Here is a 9,639-nt window from a genome sequence, read left to right as displayed (position 1 = left end):
TGCATGAATCAACTCCAGCTTTATGGGACTGGCTAAGGCTAAGTGAAGATGAGTGATATGAAAATGACACAGGAATCACTCTCATACCAGAAACATGCTAGAGAGAGAGAAGGAGAGAGAACAGGAGAATGAGAAGGAGAAAGAGAGCGAGAGAGAGGCTCACTCATCAGAGACAGAGGACTGGCACCCAGTCAGGTATACTGTGAGATGAGCCACATTAACAGATCCTCATGACAGATTTAACACTCCAAAACATCACAGGGGAAGACTGGAGTGCGTACCAAATGGCAGCCTCTTGCCTGCATAATGCAGTGCTTTTCACCAGAGCCGTATGGGTCCCGGTCAAAAGTGGTTCACTATATTGGGAATAGGGTGCCATTTGGGACACAGCCTAGTATCCAGAAGACAGCTTCATTTTGCAGTAACCAAAGCAAAGAGAGAAACAATGTGGTGATGGGTGTAAAGACTATAATCTACTATATAAAAAATCTAACTATAATTTGGCAATGACTTTGTATGGAAAGAGAAGAGCAATAATGGTCATAAAAGAATGATGACATGCCAAGGCACACCGTGAACTATCCTCCAGTTGGACAGGGATATAGACTGTCACTGTAAAACCATTATAGACACGTCATGATAAAACAACAAGCTGATGATAAATATCAAACCAAAAGCATCATGCTTGTTACCAGGATCAAGTAGTTTGACAAAGATCAATGTCACTGACATGGTCAGCATGTAGTCTACATAGATCACACTGTTGATTAAACGATTTGAGAGATTTGGGGACTCCCGAGTGGCGCACCTGCGTTACTACAGTCTGCATCACTACAGATCCTGGTTCGATCCCAGGCTGTGTCGCAGCCGGCTGCGACCGGGAGACCCATGAGGCCGCCCAGAGTCATCCGGGTTAAGGGAGGGTTTGTACTATCTGAACCCTAACTCTAACCTACCCTAACCTTCAATGGGGTAAGGATGTCCCAGCGATCCCGGATAGCAAGGACCAAATTACTTTGGACTATAACATCAGAAATACTAGGTCTACTTGCCAATTTCTGATCAAATTGTTTCCCTCATAGTGTGCAGTGGTAGGCTACTACATTTTGATCTAACAGGATTGGCTGAGGATGATCAAAGAGTAGGCTGTTTTGACATGTCTTCAGACAGTGACGTGAGAGGAGCAGTAATTCACCTGGCCTCTGTAGTTCTGTTCTCTCCTCTCCTCCCACTGGGTTTGTGAAAACGTTTCTGGGAGCCAGGGAGGATTGGAGGCGGTGAGGATGAAAGGGGAGGTTGGGTGTCTGACTGGAGCTAAGCTGGCTTTGGTCTGTCTTACAGGTAGTTCTTCTGACTACCACAGGTGATGCAGTACAGATTGCTCGTCTGTCATCGTCAATGTGATTAAAACTGTAGATTCAGGCTGAAGGCTTTAGGGCCCTTTAAGCCCTTATTGTATCTGGAGCCTGGGACGATTTTACATCTGTTGCACAAGGTACTGTTAGCTGATACAGTTGAAGTCGGAAGTTTACATACATCTTAGCCAAATACATTTAAACTCAGTTTTTCACAATTCCTGACATTTAATCTGAGTACAAATGCCCTGTTGAAGGTCAGTCTTCCCTGTGGCTCAGTTGGTAGAGCATGGTGTTTGCAATGCCAGAGTTGTGGGTTCGATTCCCACGGGGGGCCAGTACAACAACAACAAAAAATGCATGAAATGTATGCATTCACTACTGTAAGTCGCTCTGGATAAGAGCGTCTGCTAAATTACTAAAATGTAAATGTAGTTAGGATCACCATTTTATTTTAAGAATGTGAAATGTCAGAATAATAGTAGAGAGAATGATTTATTTCAGCTTTTATTTCTTTCATCACATTTCCAGTGGGTCAGAAGTTTACATACACTCAATTAGTATTTGGTAGCATTGCTTTTAAATTGTTTAACTTGGGTCAAATGTTTCGGGAAGCCTTCCACAAGCTTCCAACAAAAAGTTGGGTGAATTTTGGCCCATTCCTCCTGACAGAGCTGGTGTAACTGAGTCAGGTTGGTTGGCCTCCTTGCTCATACACTTTTTCAGTTCTGTCCACAAATTTTCTATAGGATTGAGGTCAGGGCTTCATGATGGCCACTCCAATACCTTGACTTTGTTGTCCTTAAGCCATTTTGCCACAACTTTGGAAGTATGCTTGGGGTCATTGTCCATTTGGAAGACCCATTTGCGACCAAGCTTTAACTTCCTGACTGATGTCTTGAGATGTTTATTTTAAGAATGTGAAATGTCAGAATAATAGTAGAGAGAATGATTCAATATATCCACATAATTTTCCTGCCTCATGATGCCATCTATTTTGAGAAATGCACCAGTCCCTCCTGCAGCAAAGCACCCCCAGAACATGATGCTGCCACCCACGGGCTTCACGGTTGGGATGGTGTTCTTCGGCTTGCAAGCCTCCCCCTTTTTCCTCCAAACATAACGATGGTCATTATGGACAAACAGTTCTATTTTTGTTTCATCAGACCTGGGGACATTTCTCCAAAAGTACAATCTTTGTCCCCATATGCAGTTACAAACCGTAGTCTGGCTTTTTTATGGTGGTTTTGGAGCAGTGGCTTCTTCCTTGCTGAGCGGCCTTTCAGGTTATGTCGATAGAGGGCTTGTTTTACTGTGGATATAGATACTTTTGTACCCGTTTCCTCCAGCATCTTCACAAGGTCCTTTGATGTTGTTCTGGGATTGATCTGCACTTGGAAATTACTCCCAAGGATGAACCAGACTTGTGGAGGTCTACAATTGTTTTTCTGAGGTCTTTCTGAGGTTTTATTTTCCCATGATGTCAAGCAAAGAGGCACTGAGTTTGAAGGTAGGCCTTGAAATACATCCACAGGTACACCTCCAATTGACTCAAATTATGTCAATTAGCCTATCAGAAGCTTCCAAAGCCATGACATAATTTTCTGGAATTTTCCAAGCTGTGTAAAGGCACAGTCAACTTAGTGTATGTAAACTTCTGACCCACTGGAATTGTGATACAGGGAATTATGGTGAAATAATCTGTCTGTAAACAATTGTTGGAAAAATTACTTGTGTCATGCACAAAGTAGATGTCCTAACCGACTTGCCAAAACTCTAGTTTGTTAACAAGAAATTTGTGGAGTGGTTGGAAAACGAGTTTTAACGACTCCAACCTAAGTGCACGTAAACTTCCGACTTCAACTGTAGATACTGGAGTTTTGACGTGGAGAAAGTCACTTCAGGTGATTGTGCAATACATATCATGGTTGCACAATCAGATGCATTTAGCATACAGTAATGCTGGTTTGTTACACCTTCAAATAGGAAAAACCATTATCATGTAAATAGAGATAGCGTTACATGATACACACACACACACACACACACACACACACACACACACACACACACACACACACACACACACACACACACACACACACACAGAGAGAGAGAGAAAAGCTATCTATGCTTCCACCTGAACCAACACAAGGTGCGGCTTCCGGCTTGTTGGCAGGTTGGTTCTACCTCCATGGCCTTTGTACTGTGACAATGCAAGCGGCAGCGTCAGCAAGACACGGGTCTTCCCTCAGACGGCCTCCCGTCGCCAAGACAACCTCATTCCAGACTCTACAAACATCAGGGCAGACTGGAGCTTAGCATTCCAGAGGAACTCCCGGGAGGCAGAGTTCTCTCTCTTGTTGTTGTTTTTGTTTGTTGTTGCTAAGGAAGTGCAAAGCTGGCAGGTCTACTACCTCTACCTACTGTACGGAGGCTAGCCCTCCTTTATTAAAGCTGGTATTGCTGCCGTTGACAGTGACGTACATGTACATGCAGAGCTAACCACTATGGGAAGATGTGTGTTCTTTCTAAGGGTAATCCTTCAGGGAGTATTGCAGAGCGAGGCGTTGTGTGACTTAACAGTTAGTCTTAACAGTGCCATTTAATTAAAGCACAACCCAGAACTCTCTGTGGAGTTAGCTGACTCGACCCAGGGCCTGCTGGGGTAGAGTAGTCTGGTGTGTGTGTTTCGTCATGATCACTCGGGAGGCGTGAGCATCACAGCCGTTTTGCACAAACACAAACCAGGACCATCTGCAGCTCTGGCTCTGGACCAAGAGCAATACTAAGACCTGTACACTTTTCCTTCATCTGCTCTCAATAACACACACACACACACTGCATGCCTGTGATGTCATGGTTCTGGGTGTACATGTAAATGGCTGCCTGCCTCTCTGTGTTTAAACGTCCATCTAGCTACAATGTCTAAGGTTCAGGAACCAGAACCTTGTAATTATGTAGTCATTTACACTCTAGGTGAGTTTTATGACTGTAGTGACTTATTCAGCTGGTAGAGAGGCCATTTGTAACCATTACGATTATAGTTCTGGTATAGACAAGAAACAACATTGACACAGAGAGGTAAAGTATTAGTGTTACCTCTCCTCACCAGCTACAGTTCCAGCACTTACCTCCCCGATAGCTTAATTCAGCAAGTCCACCTTATTTATTATGTAGTGTTAAGGTAATGTTGTTGAGAGGAGCAATGGGAGCATTAAGCACTATCCAGAGAGTTATAACAGTATTTAGCAGCAGCAGCAGCAGGCCTGAGTGAAGAATACCACAGTCCCAGCCAGAGTTCCCATCCGGTTCGCATGCTGCAATGTTTTTCACAGAACATTTGAAACTCATACAAACCACAGAGCCAGGGCACAGTTTCTGTCACATACCTCTGGCACGCCACGGCCTGATCTGTACAATGTAGAGCAGGAAACTTTCTGTGTGTGTGTGAGTGCCTATCAACGCACACTCAAGGGTCTCCAAAAGGGTCATTTGGTTTCAATTGTATCTGGCGTGTTGTGTCGACTTCATAGCTGTTAATGAACATAAGATAAATGACCTACACCAGGTTACCATGACACCTAATGGACTTCTGATGTTCCCACTGTGTCATGTTAAAATTTGGGAGCGGGCCTCGCGGTTGAGCGGTTGGCAGTTTAACTGGTATGCTGGGATCCAGAGAGGGCTATTGGGCACAGATTTTAAGAAAAAATTGGCAGGTTTTTTTGTTTTTTCACAATAGAACCTACACATAAAGTCAACGGAATTTTCATAAGCAAGCTGCTTAAGGGATTTGATAGAGTAAGAAAAATATTTCAGGGATACGTTGTATCTAGGCTGTATTCCCCGATCTCAACTAAAAACTGAATTTCACAGTCATCTGTGGACCATAGCCTTCCTTCAGACCGCCTCGCCATCCAGCAGTAAGTCTGGGAAAGAGGGGTCCTCCCTGGCTCTGGCCTTAGACAATAGATGCAGTAAAGAGGTCAATGGAACTCGACCAGAACAATGGAAATGCCATGGGGAAGATGCGGTGAGGGGTGAGATCCCTAATCTCCTCCCCAGCAGAATGAGGCTACATTTAGGCTATTATTTGTGTGTATTTCACTCTATGTTGTGGTAAAAATCTGAGCATAACGCTTGTATGGATGTCAGGCCCTATACATGTTAATGTCATCGTCACCAATCAACTGCATTATAGTTAAAAACGACTTTGACTAGCACCGCCGGTTTCTGTATGCTAGCTATGCTACCAGTTTATACGAATGGAAGTTAGCATTTAGCAGTCACTTCTTCTAAGCCTAAAAAGGAACAACTTCTAAATGTCATGCAGCAAAAACAGCCAAATACAGTGAGGGAAAAAAGTATTTGATCCCCTGCTGATTTGTACGTTTGCCCACTGACAAAGAAATGATCAGTCTATAATTTTAATGGTAGGTTTATTTGAACAGAGAGGGTTTTGCCACCAAGAACTAAGTTATGTTTTTCAGAGGGGTCAAATACTTATTTCCCTCATTAAAATGCAAATCAATTTATAACATTTTTGACATGCATTTTTCTGTATTTTTTTGTTGTTATTCTGTCTCTCACTGTTCAAATAAACCTACCATTAAAATTATAGACTGATCATTTCTTTGTCAGTGGGCAAACGTACAAAATCAGCAGGGGATGAAATACTTTTTTCCCCTCACTGTATATCCAAATCAGACTTCAGTAACCACATTGTGGGCCTGTTACAACACATCAATCATGACGGATTTGACTGATATCCACGTTGTTAGATCAGACTGGTTGATTGTTCACCAATCCAGCATCCTCCTTCTATCCCCCCACGGTCTCTGTTCCATTGACCTCTTTACCACATCTCTCTCCCTCCTTCCCTCTACAGCTGCTTTGAACCCATCAACTTTATAGTCTCTCTTTGACACCAAAACGTCTTTCTGCTCAGGGATAGAGGAAGGAATTTTTTTTTAATGGTAATGGTATTTTCCAGTAGTTGCATTCTCTATTCAAGACTTGGCATACTAAAGTGGAATTGGCATCCAGAAGTTAAGATCTGTGGATTATTTGCTATGGTCAATGAGTCAGGCAGACAAGCAGCAGCTTCCTATGGTCAACAGGTTGTAACACTCTGTTGGGAGACATTTGGACAAATGGTCTGTTGATGTGGGACATGAAGGTGTAGTACTGTATTTACATCATCAGGGCAGTTTATTAGGTACCGTAATTTACGGACTAAAAGCCGCAACTTTTTTCCCATGCGGCTAATATATGGATTTTTCCCGCTTTCAAATAAATACTTTTTTTTTTAAAAACACATTCTGTGACGTGCTCAGTTTTTTGGCGGCATGAAGCTTTCATTAGACCAATGAAATTGCCGAACGGGTTAAGGTCAAACAACTTTTTTGTTTACGGTTCAGATTAATTCGAGCGCTCTCAAACTTCCCATCATTCTGATTACGGTAGTAATTTTGTCACCCTGATTCCTGGGGGCACAACAAAGTATTTGCAGCCACTCGACATCAGTGTAAATTGTGCATTTAAGGTGGCGCTCCGTGTTCAGTGGGAGGCTTGGATGACAAGTGGGGAGAAATCCTTCACTAAAACGGGCCGCATGCGAAGAGCAACTTATGGTCAAGTCTGCCAGTGGGTCCTGACAGTGTGGAGCATTGTCAAAAAATCCACTATCATCAACGGGTTTCGAAAGGCTGGACTGCTGCGTGTTGAAGAGGGCTCAGCGGGGGATTTGCCTCCGGATGAAAGTGACGAGAGCGACAATGAAAACGATCCAATATCGGATGAAGCAATTCTGAGGCTATTCAACTCCGACACCGAAGATGGTTTCAGTGTACAGGAGGAGGAAGATAGTGACCAATGACTTTCTTGGTAGGCTACTGTTTACTGCTAATTTTAAAATTTTTGTTACAAGCATTGTTTCGATAAAGCCTATTTATTTTTGTTACAAGCCGTGTTTCGTTAAAGCCTATTTATTTTTGTTACAAGCCGTGTTTCGTTAAAGCCTGTGTAAAGTTCATTTGTTTCAATGTACCGGTAGGCACCTGCGGCTTATAGACATGTGCGGCTTATTTATGTTCAAAATATATATATTTTTTTAATTCAGTGGGTGCGGCTTATATTCAGGTGCGCTCAATAGTCCGGAAATTACGGTACATGCACCTATTACCGGGTCAGACACCCCCCCCTTCTACCTCCAGAACAGATGGAATTCTTCAGGGTATCACGCAGTTGCTGCAGATTGGACGGTGGTACATTCATGCTGCCAACAGCATGAATGCATCTCATCCTAAAGACTCCATTGGGTTTGGTGAGCAACAATGCTCAGATACGCTGTGGCGTTCAATCGTTGCTCAATTGGTATCAAGGGTCCTAACGTGTGCCAGGAAAACATTCCCCACACCAGTACACCACCAGCCTGTACCGTTGACATGCAGGATGGGGCCATGGACCAGGCAATGTTTTTCCCACTCCTCATTTGTCCAGTGTTGGTGATCGCGTGCCCACCGGAGCCGCTTATTGTTTTTAGCTGATAGGATAGAACTCGATGTGGTCGTCTGCTGCAATAGCCCATCTGTGACAAGGAGCACCCTGGGTATATAGGTGGGTAAACCCATAATGCAAAAAAAAAAAAAACACAATTATCTTGCTGAACAGACCTAAACCCTATCCACAAAGTAAAAAAGGTGGGTAAACTGGGTTTCCTTGAGTTTACCCTTACCCCTGATTACCATATGGGGAAGATTTTCACTTAAAAAAAGGTACTGTCAACAAAATGTTTTTAGGCACGTGCACAGATAGGGCATTACCTGTGCAGAGCACATTCCCTATTTGCCCTTCGTCTCTAAAGTGTCCTTTTGTTTGGGGTAAAAATTAAAAATACCTTTTTGTATACAGATTGTCGTTGTTATTCTGAACCCACTGCCCGCAAGTCGTTAAATTTACCGTGAATGTGTAATTTAATTAGCCATTAAAATTTGGCCATCTATTGTTTTCATGTAAAACTAAATATAGCCAAAATTGCCCAACGAGTCTGTGACCGAAGGTTTCGGGGGGAAGTTTTGGGGGGGGGGGGGGTTGCCTTTTTTTAAAGTTTGAGCACCTGCCACCAAAAGGTCTGTGCACGGGCCTGTCTAAATCCATTATATTTGGACATTATCAAGAATGGGAAAGATGTCATGCTTGAATGCTACAGGCAGACAAGTCAACCAGGCAGGTTGATGTACCGGAAGAAAGTCGATGTTTTGGAAACAATCACACAGAAACTTGCTGGTACCTGCTCAGACCTGAGGGTATTCTTTCTTGGTACTGTAGAGGGCTAGACATATGCAGGATTAGGGTGACGTTATCCTTAGACACTAATCCTGGGTCAGTTTTGCATAGCTCCGACTTACAATGTGTGATGGGCAAGCTGATCCTAGATCTGTATAGGGGCAACTTCTGCAGAACACTTGCGTGTCATGTGTTTTTATTACTATCCTAATGCAATCTCACTTCTCTGAGTGAAATCATATACTTGACTTGAATGTTTGCCATTTGACTGACTGATGTTGAAGACGAAGACTTACATTCAAATTATATTTAACCAGCAAGTCAGTTAATGGCTTAGTACAACGTTTGCTTTTCCTATATTAGATGATCACACACTGCGCCGTCAAAATTGGCCTTGCATAAATCAAAATGTCTCCCCAGCTTTATATCATAGTTTTAATTAAAGTAAATCAGAGCCAGCTTGCATTATAGTGGTGGATTTTGATGTCAGACAGTTACAACAAATGTTGACTTGAAAATAACATTTACATTCTGTTTCTGAGTGGAAACAGAGAAGGCTCATTTACGGGTCATAAATCACAAAATATCAAACCCTTGAGAAAATAAAACACTAGATATTTAATTTCCAAAGTTCGTTATAGAAATGTCAATAAGCAACACAGATGCACGATGCCAAACTTCACTTTCAAACGGAACACTTCTCTAACCTTTACAATAATGTACCAAGTGTAGTTAAGTCAGTCAAAAATGTATTTCATTGAGTGTCAGTGACATATAACATGTGGAACGTCAGTTCTCACACACACCAAGTGGTCTGGATCGAGCATTTCAATGTATGTTGGTCAATACTGCCCCCTGCTGGTCCATGTAGAACAATCTGCTCGGGAAGGGAGGATTGTTTACATGTGATCCAGTACGGTCGCATCTCAATACTGTGATGTGGCTTCCTCTCATGTAGGTATTTGCCACTTTCACCGATCATCATGGGTTTTCA

The sequence above is a fragment of the Salmo salar genome, chromosome ssa13, assembly GCF_905237065.1.
Source record: "Salmo salar chromosome ssa13, Ssal_v3.1, whole genome shotgun sequence".
NCBI classification, from domain to species: domain Eukaryota; kingdom Metazoa; phylum Chordata; class Actinopteri; order Salmoniformes; family Salmonidae; genus Salmo; species Salmo salar.
The sequence above is the reverse complement of the archived record's forward strand: the minus strand, read 5'-3'. Positions refer to the sequence as shown.